The sequence below is a fragment of the Tursiops truncatus genome, chromosome 13 (assembly GCF_011762595.2).
Source record: "Tursiops truncatus isolate mTurTru1 chromosome 13, mTurTru1.mat.Y, whole genome shotgun sequence".
In the NCBI taxonomy this organism is placed as follows: Eukaryota; Metazoa; Chordata; class Mammalia; order Artiodactyla; family Delphinidae; genus Tursiops; species Tursiops truncatus.
Window position 1 is genome coordinate 15,165 of NC_047046.1, and position 18,826 is coordinate 33,990.

At 42.9% G+C, this 18,826-nt stretch overlaps 1 pseudogene; it reads left to right on the forward strand.

Annotated features, from left to right (window-relative positions):
- Positions 1 to 388: 388 nt before the first annotated feature.
- On the forward strand, positions 389 to 18,678 carry LOC141276236 (uncharacterized; annotated as a pseudogene).
- The last annotated feature ends 148 nt before the right edge of the window (positions 18,679 to 18,826 follow it).

The following is an 18,826-nucleotide window of genomic DNA, read 5'->3' on the forward strand; positions in this document are numbered from 1 at the left end:
AATGTTAATGTCTTCTCCTCAGTGGTACCTCCTGGTGCATTCAAGCAGCATTGCTTGCTTCCCCCTTTGTGCCCATGTTCTCTGCATGTTCTTTTGTCATAGCATCTTTGACTGCCTGTTACATTTTTATGGGTTTAATCTTTGCTGTTCTCTGCAATGCTGAACACTTCTGTCTTTCATCCATTTTATATTACCTGCTCCTAGTTGAATACCTGGCACATGGTATTCTTATATGCTGAAAGACAGGTTAACTGATTTAATGCATATTGATGGGATATTTTCAGTAAACGTTTGCTTTTCTCTCAAAGTAGAATGTAAATAATGGACACCCTTAGCAGCCTTTTGTTTACTACAAACTCAGTAAAATGATTTGCAATTGAATGGAGATATGCTGTTTCAGGGACCATTGTCATTCATGGATGTGTTTGTGGACTTTACCTGGGAGGAGTGGCAGCTGCTGGACCCAGGTCAGAAGCACCTGTACAGGAGTGTGATGTTGGAGAACTACAGCAACCTGGTGTCCCTGGGTATGTACCACCTCCCTGAAAGGAGTGTGTGTCATCTCCAGGCTTCCCCTTCTTGGGTGCTGAAAGCTGGGGCACTTTCGTAAAATGCTTGGTGATTTGCGGCTTATATTTAGAGGCCAGATTTTCTTATTCTCCCTTTGGCATCAGAAGCTGCTGGTTGAATGGTGTTTACTTTGCCAAAGTGCAAAAGGGCAGCTTCATCACGCCGCCTCTAAAACAGAGTCTTCCCCATTCTGCTGAATCCCTGGGTCCTAGGCAGTTTTGGGCCAGGTTGTCTGTGATTTTCCGTTCACGGGGTATCAACTCACCAAACTAAATATCATTTTCCAGTTGGAACAAGAAGAGCTGTGGATGATGCAAATCCCAACTCAGGGCCATCTGGGTGAGTCGTCAGGACATTTAGATCTTTTCCTCCTTACTCAGAATTGGTGTGAGTTCTGATGGGATGTTCCCTTTGTGTTTGTACTTTTGGGTCATTTGTAACCATTGTCTCTTAGTTAATCTCCTCTGTGGCATTCTCAGCTTCCTTCTTACTTTCCCGTGGTGATAGATGCATTTCATTACGCATTTAAGCAAGCTTTTCCTCTTTACCTCTTTTCATGTGACTTTCACACCCCTTCTACTTTTTTTCTATTTTTCTAAAATTACTTACATTCATATTCAACACAGTTCCAATTTCCTTCTCCTTGAAACCTACGTGTTAGGAGATTCTACCCTTTCTGCTTCTCCTTCCTAATGGCTTTGTCATCACTGTTCTTTCTGAGTGTATTCCTGCATCATTTGATAATATCATTTCTCCCGCCTGAAGCCTTTTCCCCACACCTTACTCAAGTGAACCCCATGGAACCCACTCTCACACTGCACGACACAGTGCTTATTCTCCTCATGCTTTACTGCCCTCGCATGCTCTTTCCTCTGAGTCCAAAGGGGTCTTTCTTATATTCCCCACTTTCCTCGTATATTGTAAGTTTTAAAAGACTTCCACTCTGAAGATTTACGCTTTTTCTTTCTGTATTGGTGACTGACAGCCCCATCCCTCCTTCATCTGCCCTTTGGTACTGGGTTTGATTGTTCCACCGGGCATCTTCCCTGCATGGGCCACTCCCTTGTCTCATTTTTCAGAAACTGGAATTGGAATGTCTCTTCTGCTGCCCCATAGCTGTATGATAACTTCTTCTCACCTTCCTGGTTGTTAGTTCTGCTGTGCTCCTGGTTCTTCCTGGCACTGGGGCGTGAGCCTAAATATCCTTTTTATGCAGTTCTCTTCACTAGTCTTGCTATAATCTGTTAGTATCTTGGTCCTTCAAAAATAAGTCTTTTAAGGCCTCCATCTTCTCAATTCCCACCTCCTTCTCATTGGGAATGAGATCATTCCCAATATTATCTTTTTTTTTTCTTTCCTTTTCTTTTTTTTTTTTTTTTTTTGTTTTTTGGCTACACCACACGGCTTATGGAATCTTAGTTCCTGACCAGAGATTGAACCCGGGCCCTTGGCAGTAAAAGCATGGAGTCCTAACTACTGAACCGCCAGGGAATTCCATTATTTCATTTCTTGCTTATTCTACTTATTAGCAAAATTTATACCTTTTACTCTTTTTATACTGTGAGTTCATCCTGATGTTACTGTCAGATATATTTCCCAAAGCAACTACATATTCTGTCATAAGCGTGGCAGGATGAATCAACAGTTAATCTTTGTATTATTAGGATTGTTTCAGCTACAATTTTTGATTAGTCCAAAATCAAACTATTTAGGCAGAAGTGATTTATTACCACACATCACAAAATGTCCTGATGTGGGACTGCTTGACTTACTAAATCCCCAAACGTCTATCTCTGCCTCGCCATTCTAACTATGTCAGTATTTCTCAGATTTCCTCCCCTCATGGTCACCAGATGCCTCTTACAGTTCCAGCCAACACCTGCAGATATACCAGTGGGCAGTGGAATAAGAAAGACTGTTTCTTTCCACATGGTCCTTTTAATTAGGCATTAAAATCTCTTTCAAGAAACCCCAGCAGACTTACCATGTTGAGCAGGCTAGATTTTTATTACATATCCCTGTGTAAAGAAGACTCTGGTGAGGGAAACGGGGTCATCACTGTCGGCTCAGCTATATCATGCTTCACTCTCGGCAGGGGTATGGAAGTGGGTCCCATTTTCCTAACTGCAGCACATGGCCTTACAAATGGAAGTAGGAAATAAGATCAGGTTTCTGCCAGCCAGGAAAAGGGCAGCAGAACGGCTGGGTAGGCAGCACTGTCCACCTCCATCTACCTCTCTGGTTAGGCATCATCCAGTCGTACCCTTCTTTCCATCCATTCATCTTCAAAAATATTCTGTCACCCCTCTTGTCATTCTTCTAGTATATTAATGGAAGTCTAGGATCCTTATTTCTAATCAGACGTGGTGGTTCTTCATGTTCTGGTGATCTATAATTAAAGATAAGTTATCCACGTACAACCAGCCAGACAGGTAGAGTGGCAGAGAGAAGTACAGGGTGGGTACAACAGGAACCTCGTTCTGGGAGAGCAGCAGGAGTGGCACAACAGAGAAGCATTGGAACCCGGGCTGGGCAGGCTGTGCCGGGGCTTCCTGCTGTGGCCGTGGCCTGGTGAGCCCGGGTTCTGCTGGCTTAGCATGATTTCCTCTTCCATTGTCTTCTGTGGCTAAACTCAAGATGGGCCACAGCCAGTAATCATGTTTAATACAGTCTTGAATCATATTTAAATAATCTTTAATCTTGTGAATTCCTCTCTTCTACTCACTGGCTCTGGTATTCTGTCCTTATTTCTTGAATTCTTTGTGCTCTTCCTTGAGATACCAGCAATGATCTAATTTTTCACAATTATTTTTGCAAAGAAAATGCTCAACAGCAAATTCATTAGATTTCCTGGGAAATCAAATGAAGGAAGCCAGAGATGTGGGAACCAAGGGAAAATCAGCAGGAGTGTGGTGCCAGCAACAGAAGGATTGGAAGGGTGAAGTACAGAAACTGACAGATTCAGTATCCATGAACTTTCAGAGTCTACAGGGACAACATTGACAGCCAAACATGAGCAAATATGATTTGAGGGCAAAGGTTAATTACTCACTGGCCTGTTTTCTTCTCGATGGAAACACTTCTGACTTTAAGACCATGTATTGGGTTGGCCAAAGGTTCATTCAGTTTTTTCCATAAGATGGCTCTAGTAGCACTTAGTTGTCTTTAACTTCATTCAAAACAGTTTTGTTAGATTGTATTGTGACAGCTGTCGTATCAGCATGCATTAAAAAAAACATCAAAATTGGTGAATTTTTGTGTAGCCATTTTAATATTGAAGATGGAAGAAAGCAACACTTTTGGCCTATTATACTGTATTATTTCAAGAAAGGCAAAACTGCAACTGAAATGCAGAAAGGGATTTGTGCAGTATATGGAGAAGGGGCTGTGACTGATCTAACATGTCAAAAGTGGTTTGTGAAGTTTCATGCTGAAAATTTCTCTCTGGATGATGCTCCACTGCCAGGTAGACCAGTTGAAGTTGATAGCAATCGAATTGAGACATTAATTGAGAAAATTAATGTTATATCACAAGGGAGATAGCCAAAATACTCAAAATATCCAAATCAAACATTGAAAACCATTTGCACCAGCTTGATTATATTAATTGCTTTGATGTTTGTGTTCCATATAAGTTAAGGGAAAAAAACCTTCTTGACTATATTTCCAAATGCGATTCTCTACTTAAACGTAATGAAAACGTTCCAGTTTTAAAACGAATTGTGACGGGCGAATGAAAAGTGGATACTGTACAATAATGTGGAAAGGAAGAGATCGTGGAGCAAGCGAAATGAATCACCACCAACCACACCAAAGGCTGGTCTTCATCCAAAGAAGATAATGTTGTGTATATGGTGGGATTGGAAGGGAGGCCTCTATCATGAGCTTCTTCTTCTTCAAACCAAATGATTACTTCCAACAAGTACTCCTCCCAATTAGACCAACTGAAAGCAGCACTCGACAAAAAGCATCCAGAATTAGTCAACAGAAAACACATAATCTTCCATGAGGATAATGCAAGACCATATGTTTTGGGTTTTTTTTTTTTTTTTTTTTTTTTCAATACGCGGGCCTCTCACTGTTGTGGCCTCTTCCGTTGCGGAGCACAGGCTCCAGACGCGCAGGCTCAGCAGCCATGGCTCACGGGCCCAGCCGCTCCACGGCACGTGGGATCTTCCTGGACCGGGGCACGAACCCGTGTCCCCTGCATCGGCAGGCGGACTCTCAACCACTGCGCCACCAGGGAAGCCCAAGACCATATGTTTTTTTTGATGACCAGGCAAAAACTGTTACATCTTGGCCGGGAAGTTCTGATTCATCTGCCATATTCACCAGACACTGCACCTTTGGATTTCCATTTATTTCGGTCTTTACAAGATTCTCTTAATGGAAAAAAAATTCAATTACCTGGAAGACTGTAAAAGGCACCTGGAACAGTTCTTTGCTCAAAAAGATAAAAAGTTTTGGGAAGATGGAATTATGAAGTTGCCTGAAAAATGGCAGAAGGTAGTGGAACAAAATGGTGAATATGTTGTTCAGTAAAGTTCTTGGTGAAAATGAAAAATGTATCTTCTATATTTACTTTAAAACCGAAGGAACTTTTTGGCCAGTCCAGTAATAGCCAGTAATACTCCCTCCAAAGCCATTGTAATGGTCAGACATGCTCATGTTCATTTCTCACTGCATGGGTGTGGGTACTGTCCCAGTTGGGAATTGATGTTTGGGAAAATATAATTTGGAGGTTGTGTACAAAATGAATAAGACGGTTCAGATTTAGGATATAGGGAAACCTGAAATGAGGTATTAAGATCCTGTGATGTTGCTATCTTCAAACCTGACCTTCTTCTATGTTCTCTTAATACCCTTTTCTGTCCATTGCCTTGGTCAGCATATTACTTTGGGACACCTAGGCCAAGTCTACCCATTCTCTCTTCTATTCAACCTCCAAATATTTGTGATTATGACTGAGGACTTAGTCCTCTGTCTAGTTCCCTATTCACTTTGTATTTTTGGATTTTGGAGATTTTTTATGTTTAAACAGCATTCTGTCCACCCTGCCCCTTCTGTTTTTCATTTCTCCCCACCCCGAGAAAAACAATTTCATCTCTTTTAGCTCTTTCTTATGGTATTTACCTCCATGTTTTCTAAATAAACGACTTATTCTCTTACACCTTGATTTTCTCCTCTAATTATTTAGTATGAAGGGTAAAGATTTCCTCTTCCCCAATATACACACACTCTCTTCCCATACCTCCATCATCCTAATCAAGCTATTTCATACTTAGATCAGTCTTCAGTTTTTGTATCTTTACGACCATGTAATTTCTTTTCCTGGGCAAATCGTGCGAGTATACAATGGTTAGTTTTGTTCATAACTCGTTTTTTCTCGAGTTGTTTTATTGTCCTACAAAGTTTTCTATGTTATCATTAATGTATTTATAATTAATTTAACCCCAGACTCGTCTTCACATGTCTAAATATTCTTTTGGTACATTCAGCTAAATTAGTGACTCTGTCAATTTCATCTTCCTAGTGACATCACTCCCACGTTATTTGACTTGCCCCAGTGTAACCTGATTTTTCTCAAGAACTGGTTGTACAGTTTTTAACCTGGAATCTCCTTTTAGATTTTCTTTTCTATTTTTATTGTGTCACCTTTTTTCTTGGTTTCTTTTGTTGGAACACCTCTCACGGTAGCTTCCTTTGAAAGGGTGCATTTGATATAGATTTTGCGACCTGTGCCTCTAATTTACTCCTGAATCCTCTGTTTTTTCTCTTCTAGTGATGCTACTGAGAAGTCAGATCCATTCTAAATTTTGATCCATTATGTGAAACTTTTTTCGTTTCTCTGGAAGCTTTATTAGCTGGTGCTGTCAGTGTACTGAAACATCTCAGTGATATTTCTTGTGAATTTATTTTCATCTCTTTGAGTATTCAGTGGAACTTTATTCCCAGGAGGACTGTAAACAAATCTGCAATGGTTCTGCTCTTTCTCCTGAGCTTAGACAGTGTTTGGCACATAATAGGTATTTAACAATTATTTGTCGAATGAAGCCTATGCTCAGAGATCCCTTCCCACTTCTTTAGATTTTGCTCATTTTTCCTTGTTCTTTCTAAAGAAAACATTATGCAAAATTTTGAAACTCAAGACTACCTTTATTTATTGCCAGTTCCCTTTGCCTATTTTCATGTTTTGTTTTCCTTTGTTTTCCCCAGAGCCCAGGAGTCTGGGTATATTTACATTTGAGATTTTATTTACATTCAGAATTGATTTCAGAAACTAAGAAAAACATCAGGACATGACATTTATAAGGCAATTTTATGCTGTACTAGGATCATGTTACTATTTATATCGTGAGTATTTTCATTTCTAGATGAAGTCTGGGAAATTGATGGTTGTATGGAATGGCATCAGGAAAATCAAGGCAAGCTGAGAAGTATGTCAAAATGCTATCAGTGTACTGCATTTGGAAAACTATGTCTTCTTCGTACAGATTATGTTTCTTCAAGACAAAAACTTTAGGGCTTCCCTGGTGGTGCAGTGGTTAAGAGTCTGCCTGCCAATGCAGGGGACATGGGTTCGAGCCCTGGCCTGGGAAGATCCCACATGCCGTGGAGCAACTAAGCCTGTGCACCACAACTACTGAGCCTGAGCTCTAGACCCTGCAAGCCACAACTACTGAGCACATGTGCCACAACTTCTGAAGCCTGCATGCCTAGAGCCCAAGCTCTGCAACAAGAGAAGCCACAACAATGAGAAGCCCATGCACCACAACTAGAGAAAGTCCATGTACAGCAGCAAAGATCAAACACAACCAAAAAAAGAAATTTTTTAAAGACAAAAACTTCATAAATGTGTCACAAATGGAAAGAGTTTGAAATATAATATAGATTTTAGTAATAATAATGTTGGAAAGAATCCTAATGGGTTTCATGCACATAGGGAATCATCCTTCCATTCTAAACATGAGCAAGCTCTTACTGGAATAAAATAGTGTGAAAGTAATGAATCTGGAAAAACTGCCAACAGAAAGTCACAGCTCATATGCCAACAAATACGTATGGGAGGAAAACCCTTTGAATGCAGTTACTGTGGGAAGGCCTTCAGCAGCAAGTCATACCCTGTGGTGCATCAGCAAACTCATTCAGAAGAAAAACGCTACAAAGGTAGTAGATGTGGAAAAGACTTCAGCAGCAAGTCCTACCTCATTGTTCATCAAAGAGCTCACACAGAAGAGAAACTACATGAATGCAGTGTTTGCCAGAAAACTTTCAGTTTCAATTCACAACTTGTTACACATTAGAGAATTCACATGCGGGAGAATACCTGTGAATGCTGTTAATGTGGGAAAGTCTTCAGTAGGAAAGACCAGCTTGTTTCACACCAGAGAACTCATTCAGGTCAGAAACCCTATTGGTGTCATGAACGTGGGAAAGCTTTTGGTTTGAAATCACCACAACTCATTATACATCAAAGAATTCATACAGGAGAGAAACCTATGAATGCAGTGATTGTCAAAAAGCCTTTAATACAAACTCAAACCTCATGGTACATCAGAGAACCTATATGGGAGAGAAACCTTATGGTTATAGTGAATGTGGGAAAGCCTTTACTTTCAAGTCACAGCTCATTGTACATCAGGGAGCACACACTGGGGTAAAACCCTATGGCTGTAATCAGTGTGTAAAAGCGTTCAATTTGAAGTCACAGCTCATTGTACATCAGATAAGTCACATAGGAGGGAAACCCTATGGATGCAATGAATGTGGGAAAGCTTTTAGGATAAAGTCCTACCTCATTATACATCAGAGGACTCACACAGGAGAGAAACTCCATGAATGCAGTGAATGTGAGAAAGCCTTTAACAGAAAAGATCAGCTCATCTCATATCAGCGAACTCATGTTGGGGAAAAGCCTTATAGGTGCAGTGAGCGTAGGAAAGTCTTTAGTAGCAAGTCATACCTCATTATACACATGAGAACTCATTCAGGAGACAAACCATACGAATGTCACAAATGCGCGAAAGCCTTCATTTGGAAGTCACTTCTCATTGTACATGAGTGAACTCATGCAGGGGAAAACCCTTATAAATGCAGTCGATGTCAGAAATCCTTCAGTGAAAAATTACGGCTCATTATACATCAGAATGAACACAAGAGAGAAGCCCTCTCAATGCAATGAGTATGAAAAATCCTTCATTAGGAAATCTCAGCTCATTGTACATCAGAGAACTGATTAGGGGAGAAACCTTATGGGTGCAGTGAATGTGGAAAAACCTCTCAGAAATCAATTCTCAGTGCACATCAGAGAACTCATACAGGAGAAAAACCCTGTAAGTGCAGCGAATGTGGGAAAGCCTTTTGTTGCAAGTCACAGCTCATTATGCATCAGAGAACTCATACAGATGAGAAACATATTGGTGAAGTAAATGTAAGAAACTTTCTCTCAAAAGTCAATTCAGGGCTTTCCTGGTGGCACAGTGGTTAAGAATCCGTCTGCCAATGCAGGGGATACGGATTCGAGCCCTGGTCCAGGAAGATCACACATGCTGTGGAGCAACTAAGCCCGTGCACCACAACTACTGAGCCTGTGCTCTAGAGCCCGTAAGCCACAACTATTGAGCTCATGTGCCACGACTACTGAAGTCCACGTGCCTAGAGCCCATCCTTTGCAACATGAGAAGCCACCACAATGAGAAGTCCACGCACCACAATGAAGAGCAGCCCCCACTTGATGCAACTAGAGAAAGCCCGCGCATAGCAATGACGACCCAATGCAGCCAAAAATAAATAAATAAATAATTTTTTTTTAAAAAGTCAATTCACAGGAATTCCCAGAAAATTCGTACAGGAGAGAAACTCTATAAATGGAAAAATCTCATGGTACACCGTGTATGTATAGCATGTGGAGGGGCATCCAAAGAACACTGTTTTTTATGTACACCAAAAAATATCAGTAAATGTACACAGGAACCCTATCAATTCAGTGAACCCTATGAAAGTTCTCAGCAAGAAGTCATACCATTTCTTTAAGTTTGTGCAGGTGAGGAACAATATGAATGAAATGAATGTCAGGAAGTCATTTTCTAATATGCTAACATCCACAAAGAGGAATCCCATAATGCAAATGAATATAGAACACAATCCTTTGAAATTCATAATTTAATAAGAATTAGGATTTTAATGAGAGAAAATATAAAACGAATGAATTGCACGTATTGGAAGCTCATACCTTGGAGAAACCAAGCTAGAAAAAAAAATACAAGAAAAGAAGATTTTATGAATGTTTCAAATGGGATAAGCCTCAGCAGAAAAGTTTACTTCACTATTATTTTGGTTCACTTAGAAAAAATAATTTCCTTTACAAATTACTTAAACGTTGTAAAGATGGGGCTTCCCTGGTGGCGCAGTGGTTGAGAGTCTGCCTGCTGATGCAGGGGACACGGGTTCGTGCCCCGGTCTGGGAAGATCCCACATGCCGCGGAGCGGCTGGGCCCGTGAGCCATGGCCGCTGAGCCTGCGCGTCCGGAGCCTGTGCTCCACAATGGGAGAGGCCACAACAGTGAGAGGCCCGCGTACCACAAAAAAAAAAAAAAAAAAAAAAAAAAAGTTGTAAAGATGTTCCAAACTTTTAGGAAAAGATGGAGAAAATGTTTAAATGTCAATGATATGCATGTTCATAATAGAACATAAAGATTTTTTAAAGTGTGTAAGTAAATGTAATAACCAGGAAAACAATAAGGATTACATCATAAGACCTAGGATGTTTAGGTGTTATCTTTCTCTGTACTGTAAAATATGCTTTGTGTAGTCTGCTGCCATTATTAATTAGTTCCTTCTACATAGATTACCCAGAATAGCTTTAGTTATTGCCACTTTTTAATCAAATTATCAAATTACAGAATTCTCATCATTTTAATTATAGCAGTGTAATGGCAATTCTAGCCAATGTGTGAGAAGAAAAAGTTGTAAGGACTTGGGGGTTGGGGCTGAAACAAAAATCCTTTTGTTTGGAGATGTGATTGTCTATTTAGAAAAACCAAAATAAGCTACAGGCTGTAAGGCAAGGAGATGTTTTGCACAGCTCTGAGAGCTGGCAGCTTGGCTGTGAGCACAAGCAAATCTTTACAACGTCTCCACACTCAGATTCCAGGCCCTGCCGAGGGAAACATTCTGATTTGCCCTCAAAATATCTGAAGGCAGTTTTGCACTAAATCAACCAAAAGCTTCAACAAAGCTCAGACAGCTGAAATACAGATCAGATTGATTCAGCCCCACCCTATCTCCCAGCCTAAGAGCTGACATTAGAAAATATGTGCCCTTTTATGGAAGAAAATATATATTCAGAGCAAAGAAAATTATCAGGAATGTATAGGTACCTTATATAATGAAAAGCATCATTTTACCAAAAAGACAATTCTAAATGTACATGCACTTAACAAGAAAGCTTCAAAATCATGCAAAAACAGAGGTGAAATGAGAAATATACTCTACCATTTTAGTTGGACACTTCAACAGTTATTTCTCAGTAATATAAGTTGGAGACCAAAAATCAGCAAGGCTATAGAAGCACTGAATAATGCCATCAACAAGCTGGACCTGGTAGACATGTCTAGAACATCCAACAGCAGAATACACATTCTTTTCAATTACATGTGAAGCATTCACCATTACAGATCATGTCCTAAGTCATTAATCCTAAAATTTTTTAAATAATTGAAACCATGCAAAATTTCTCCCATCTATAGTACAGTTTAACAAGAAACCAATTGCAGCAAGAACAGAGAAGTCTCCAAACACTTGGAAATTAAGCAACACAATTCTAAATAACTCATGGGTCCAAGAAATTTCAAGCATAATATGGAAAATATTTTGAATTATTATTATATATGATGTGTACAAATTAAAATACAACATATATCAAAATTTTTGAGATGCAGAGAAAGCAGTGTGTAGAGGGAAATTAATAGCACGAAATGCTTATGTTAGAAAAGAATAAGGGTCTCACATCAATAATATAAAGTCCTACCTTAAGGAACTAGGAAAAGAAGAGTAAAGCCCAATGTAAATAGGAATGAAATAGTAAGGATAAGACCAGAAACCAGTGAAACAAAAACAGCGGAAGGGGTAAGCATCACAAAACACAGATTTGACAATTTTGATGGACTAAATTCTTGAAAGACACAAACTACCAAAGCTTACTCAAGAAAGGGTAACCTATTACAGTTCTTAAAGAAATTAAATTCAGTTAAAAATCTCCAAACAAAGAAAAATCCAGGCTCAGATAATTTCACTGATGATTTCTAGCAAATATTTAAGAAAGAAGTAATACCGATTCTATACAAACTCTTCCAGAAAATAGATGACAAATTCTTAACTCATGAAGTCAGTATTACCCTGATTTTTTTTTAAAAAAAGGATTACAAATTGTTTAAAAAACTACAAATGTTCCTCATGAACATAGATGTAAAAGTCCTCAAAACTAGTTAATTTAATCCAGCAATATATAAAAGGGTAATACATGAAGGCAAATTGGAGTTTATCTTGGGAATACAAAGCTGAGGCTGATTTGATATTCAAAATCCAATCACTAATTCATACCTGACCAACTAAAAAATAAAAATCATATGGTCACATCAACAGGCATAGTAAAAGCATTTGTTCAAATTCCATAACATTCATGATTAAAAACCTCAGCAAACTAGGAATAGGAAGTATCTTCCTGAAACTAATAAAGCACATCTGAAAAATGTCTACAGTTAATGTCGTAACGGTCAAAGAGTGAATAGATTCCCCTAAGATTGAGAACAAGTGAAATATATCCACTCTCACCACTCTCTTTCAACACTGTACTGGAAGATTTAGCTGACTACATAAGGCAAGACAAAGAAATTAAAAAGATAGAGATTGGTGGGAATTCCGTGGCAGTCCAGTGGTTAGGACTCCGTGCTGTCACTGCTGAGGGCGAGGGTTCAGTCCCTGGTTGGGGAGCTAAGATCCCGCAAGCCACGTGGCATGGCCAAAATAAAAAAGGATACAGATTGGAAAGGAAGAATGACAACTTTATTCAGAGACAGCATGATTGCCTTCACTGAAACTCCTTTTAAAACTTTACCCCCAAAAAAGGCACCTTGGGGAGGGCAGGTGGAGGAAAAATTGGGAGATTGGGATTGACATATATACCATACTATGTATAAAATAGGTAACTAATAAGGACCTACTGTATAGCACAGGGAACTCTACTCAATACTGTGTAATGACCTATATGGCAAAAGACTCTAAAAAGAGTGGATATATGTATAACTGATTCACTTTGCTGTACAGCAGAAACTAACACAATACTGTAAATCAACGGTGCTCCAATAAAAAGAATTTTTAAAGCCACTTAACAAGTCAATTTAGCAAGATAGCAAAATACAATTTTTAACTAACAGTGTTACTTTTTAAAAAAATATTTATTTATTTGGCTGCACTAGGTCTTAGTTGCAGCATACAGGATCTAGTTCCCTGACCAGGGATCAAACCTGGGCCCCCTGCATTGGGAGCGTGGAGTCTTAACCACTGGACCACCAGGGAAGTCCCAACTATTATCTCTTTAATTCAACACTGAATATTGGTGGTCCTAACCAGTGCAGTAAGTTTTTTTTTAAGTGTGAAGATTAGAAAGAATGAAAGAAAACTTGTCATTCCTACACAATATGTTTATGTACCTAGAAACCCCAAAAAAATCTACAGAATCTGTTAGAATTATGTGAATTTAGCAGAGTTGCTAGATACTGATAAAATGTCAATATACAAAAGTCAATGGTATTTCCATATATTACAAAAAATTAGATAATGGAATTAAAGTATCATTGACAATAGCATCATAAATATCAGAAATAAGACTAAAGAAAAGACTCTATACAGAAAACTACAAAATACTGCTTGATATTAAATAAATGAGATCTATTTTATATTTGAGAATTGGGAGACTCAATATTGTTCTCAAATGTTTCCCAAGTTGATGTATAAATTCAGTGTCGTCTCAGAGTCCTAGTATGCACTTTTGCCAAAATTAACCAGCTGGTTCTGACATTCATGTAAAAGTGCAAAGGGTGAAGTATACCAAAGACAAAGAGGAGGAAAACTGAAGGATACACACTGAATATCAACTTATCCCATGATTAAAATAGTATGGTTTTGTGTAAAGTTGGACAAACAGACCAATGAAACAACAGATCAGAGAGCCCAGAAGCAGACCCACACATGTACCATCATCTGATTTAAGACAAAAAGTGCCACTGCAATGCAATGGTGAAGATTCTTCAATAAATCAGATAAATTGGATGTCCTATGGGGTGTGTGGGGGGTTGACACACCCATACCTCGTACCATAAGTTAAAATTATTTCCAGATTAATTGTACACCTAAATGTAAAGGGGGAAAAAATAGACCTTCTAGGGTTACATGGGGGAAATTTTGTAGCATTTGAGAAGGCAGATCAAGTGCCAAAACAGGCAAAGCTAACATTTGGTGACAAGTCCAGGGTGGTCACCGTGGGGGGATAGTGACTGGAAACCAGCATGACAGAGCCTTGAAGCATGCTGGAAATGGTGAGGACACAGTATCTGCATGTATGGGAAAATCAGAGGTAAACCCTAAAGATCTGTGCACTTTATGTAACTTACAAGGATAGAAAATCAAAATCATCAAGAACTTTCACAATGTGCTTTCATTTTCTTGGACTTGTATGTTTGTTCAAGTTTTCACATGTAATATTATATTAATTTAAAATGCTTTAGGTTAAATATCTATTTAGGTTTTTTTCAATGACAAAAATAGATAAATAGATTGAGGTTTTTTCCTGCTCTGCACAGAGTAGGCAATCAACAGGTCCTGAGAGGATGGATCCCTCAAACGGAGGGACACTCACTCATCTGTGATGTCAGCGTCCAGCCTGGGCCTGGAGTTTAACAAGCATGGTTACTGAGTAACGAGAATGTAGTGCGCAGCGAGACCTCCCTCCTTCTCTCCCACCCTCTGAGTCAGTGTGCTGCTGGGTGACGTGTAAACCAACACTTGGGGGCCAGATGGGAGCGGGCTAACCTCAAACCCACCCTCTACCAGTTCTGTGACTAGACCAGTGACTTAACCTCTCTGATGGGCATCTTGTCATATGGGGATGATGGCAAAATACCCACCTGAGTGCCGCATGCTCAGTAAATAGACCCTGGGCTCTGAGTCCCTGTCCCCCTCCCTGCACCTGACCTACCACCAGAGGGAACGAAGGTTTGTAGCAGGTGAAGTGGGTCTTGTTTGGGCACAGCACCACTGCCCAGCCACCTTTGAGCCTGAAGCAGAAGGAAAAATCGATAATACTCATCTCATCTTTAAAAAATTTTTTTAAATATTTTCTCTAAAAAAAAAAAAAAAAAAAAAAAAGCATTCCTAGTGCCTCTGGGTCAGTATGTTGGGAGGGTTTTCCTGTGCCCTGCCCCACCTGCATCTGCCATCTTCCAAGAAAGGAAGGACAGCTGAGCCACTCTTTCCAGCTCTTGTTTACGTTCCCTCTGTCCTTCTCATCACTCTACCCAAGACGTCACACATCCCCTCTCTTTTTCTGTCAGGCATCGGTTTCCCAAGGGTGTTCCCCAGACGGCCTGCTCCCCGTAGTTCTGTGAACCCACGAACGGCCCAAAGGACTGGTCTCCCATGGCTACAAGCACCCCAATATACAGACAGATTGGGCTTCGAGAAGGCTTCCTGGGGCAGTGCAGGTGGGCAAGCAGCTCCCTCAGGGGGACCTCTGGGAACGAAGGTAATTCCCTGGAGGGAAGAGGGGTTCAGGGTGAAGTAGAGGTTCTTAGCAGGCTGTATCTAGATGGGCTTGCAGCCTTCCGTGGATCAGGGATTTTTAAAAATGTGTTCAGCTACTCATTATGGGGGAAAGTACATGAGTGGCCAGGACATTTCTGAAAAGGAGAAGTCCTAAGGGGGAAGTTCCCAGATTTTGAACGTGTTAAAAGTGAACAACGCCGGTAAGAAACAAAATGGTAAAGAAGATAGCGCGTGCAGAGTACTGACTCATTTAATGATCTCAAACCAAAGAGGAAAGAGGGCCTGCTATTATTACAAATCATAAACTTTACCAAGAGGAGAGAAGGTACAGGATCAGTACCTTGTCCAAAGTCACACAGCTATTAAGCAATTAAACTGGGAGTCCGCCCCAGGTAGCCTGGGTCCAGAGAGAATAGAAAATCCGGAAATAGCAGGTAAGTATGCCTTAGGGTGCTTTATGTGGTAATGATTGCATTTCAGACTAGTGAGCATGGAAGAGAGAGGCAGCCTCTATTTACAGTGGGTGTTGGATAATTACCTTTTGGCCTACCTTTTGTTGGAAGATCAGACCTCTATTAAAAATGAGGCTTATGGGGCTTACCTGGTGGCGCAGTGGTTGAGAGTCTGCCTGCCGATTCAGGGGACACGGGTTCCTGCCCAGGTCTGGGAAGATCCCACATGCCGCGGAGCTTCTGGGCCCGTGGGCCATGGCTGCTGGGCCTGCGTGTTCGGAGCCTGTGCTCCACAACGGGAGGGGCCATGGCGGTGAGAGGCCCGCATACCGCAAAAAAAACAAAACAAAACAATGAAGCTTATGAAGAGTTTCCCGATTTAGAATACTTGAAATTATTATGTGCTTACGTTAAGAACGTATGCTTTTGAGTCTGACAGTTCAAGGAGGCCACTTATTGGTTGGAAGTGTTTTAAATGCACTTGGACCTATTTCCTTTTTAGTAACAAGGGAACATAACTCGCTCAGAGGTGGCTTGGGAGGCTCAAATAAGACAATGTGTGTAAACAGTGACTTCTCACCTGGCAGCCAAAAAAAGTAACTGATTTTATAACAATGAACTAGAATCATAAAATTTGTTGAATTACATTTATATTTAATAACGTAGGTACTTGGACATTTTGGTTTCCATTGAGGTTTTAACTTCATTGATGCTTCATGGGTGGAGCGCAACCAGGAATATTCTCACTGAGCACCAGCCGGTCCTGGAGAAAGGGCCTGTGATCACCTTCCCACAACAGGAGGGTTTCCTGCAGCAAATCTCCAATTTCCTCTCTGTTCACCCATATCCGCCTTAGTATACTTGGACGGTGGGGATTGCTTCCCCCAACCCTGTTGTCAATGTTTTTTCTCCCATTTCTTGAAAAGAACCTTAAAACGAGAAAAACAGAAGATTGTCTTTTTATAAAAATTAGGAAACATGGATAAGCAAAAGAAGAAAATTTTAAAGCCAAATAAAAGTAATACAACAATAATTTTGTCACCCGGTGGCAACCAGGGTTTAACGATGTGGCATACATCATTTTGTGTCTGTACTTTTCAAACGGGCTCGTCTCACTCACATTGCTTTGTAACAGCCGTTTTTATTGTACAATGTATCACTAGTCCGGTCAGGAAGCATTCTTTCTCCCGGCAACTACTAATTACCCTCCAGGAGCCCATCCTGTTTCTGAAGGGTGATGTGTTTAGCAATATTCCACCGGACTCTTGGGTCGTTTCCAGATTTTCAAGTGAACAAACGCTGAAATGTTTCTCTTTCTGCCTAAGTCTTTTGCATACGTTCAGGCATGAGCTTTGACGTCAGAGAATTTTTGCCCTGACCACCCTTTCAAAAGCAACTCGAAACCCTCCTGGTCTCCTCTCTAGAGCGCCTTCCGGCTCGCTGTGTGCAACATCTCCCCAAACTAAACTGCACAGGGGAGAGGCCAGACCGTGTCCGAGCCAGGACGGCGGCACTTCAGAGGCTTCCCCCGCGTGGCTGACCAGGGTCACCGAGAACTCGGGTCCCCAGGCCTCCACCGTCGCGAAGGCCTCTCCGCCGCGCGCAGCTGCGCCCCAGGGTCAGGCGGGGGTGGGATCACCGGGGGCCTCCGGCTGGGGCTGCGGGGGCACGGGAGGGGCGGGGGTGTCTGCCCCCTGGGCTACGACCCCAGCCGGGCTTTGTCTCCGCAGAGCTCCAGGGCGGTGGCGTGGGGTTAATCCAGGGTCACAGCTTCCTCCTGCTGCAGGGGCGGGGGTCGTGGCGCCCTCTCCTCCACCCCAGCCCAGGACCCCCAGGACCCCGGCTCTGCTCCTTCTGGGGCCTGAGGACGCGCAGAACCAGGCTGGATGGCGCCTCTGACGCCCCGCCCTCGCCCCCCAACCTGTCGGCTCCCGTGCAGCCCCCCGAATGCCACGGACCCCCGAGAACCTCTCGGCTCCCCAAGAACCACCGGAATGCCCCGAACCCAGGTGGGCGGAACCGCAGGCCCCGGGACTTAGGGGGCGCAGGGCACGGGCGGGGGTCATCGGGCGGGGCCCTTGCAGGGATTGGCGGAGGCCTGGATACTCTGTATCAACCGCGCCTTCCCGCCGCCTCCCCGGACGTGCGGGCGGAGCACGTGCGCGCCGAGCGCGGAAGCGGCCCCGGGCGCCTGGCTGGGATGTGTTGGTGGCGTGCGGATGAAGGTGAGTGAACGAGGGGGTCGTCCGGGCGACGGTGACTGAGTCCGGCGTCCGGGGCCGGCCGCCGGGGAGGCTTCTCGGGCCCCGCGGGGAGAAGGGCGCCGGGAGAGGTCCGGCGGCGCAGGGCCACGGCCAGACGGAGGTGTCCGGGCAGGACGCAGGGCATAGCCGCCTGCCCCCCGCCCCCTCTGTCCCCGCCGGGCCGGGTCCCGTCAGTGTTCGGGGTGCCCCCCGAACCCACTTCCTTCCCGAACTCCAGGACCCTCTCCATGAGCTCGGCCCTTGGCCTCCTTCCCGCCCTTCCTGGAGCAGCGTGGGGCGGGGCTGTCGGCGCTGGGGGACACCCGGGTCGCTCGAAGGGTGCGGGGTCGCGGGCCTCCTGCCAGTGGCGACGGGAAGAAACGTGGGGCCCCGAGGCAGGAGCCCGTGACGAGGCGCTGAGGCTCGGAAGCGGCGGCGAGAGCGCGTCCCCTGGCGGGCGCCCTGGAAGCCCTGCCGGGAGGAAAGAGCTAGAAGCGGGCCAGACCCTCCGCCGGGAGCGCGGCAGTTCTCTGCAGGTTGTCTCAACCCTTGCGGACAGCGGTTTGGCAGCATCGACTGAAAACGCGCCCTAACCCTCGCCTCCAGGATCCTGTTCCACGAAAGTAAAGTAGTTGTGGACACAGGTCTGCACGTGCTGTTTGAAAAAGCGATCGCCAGCCGCCTCAGCGGCCGCGGCTGGCAAGCTGCCGGCGCCCGTTATGGCCGCGCCTCGCACGGGTG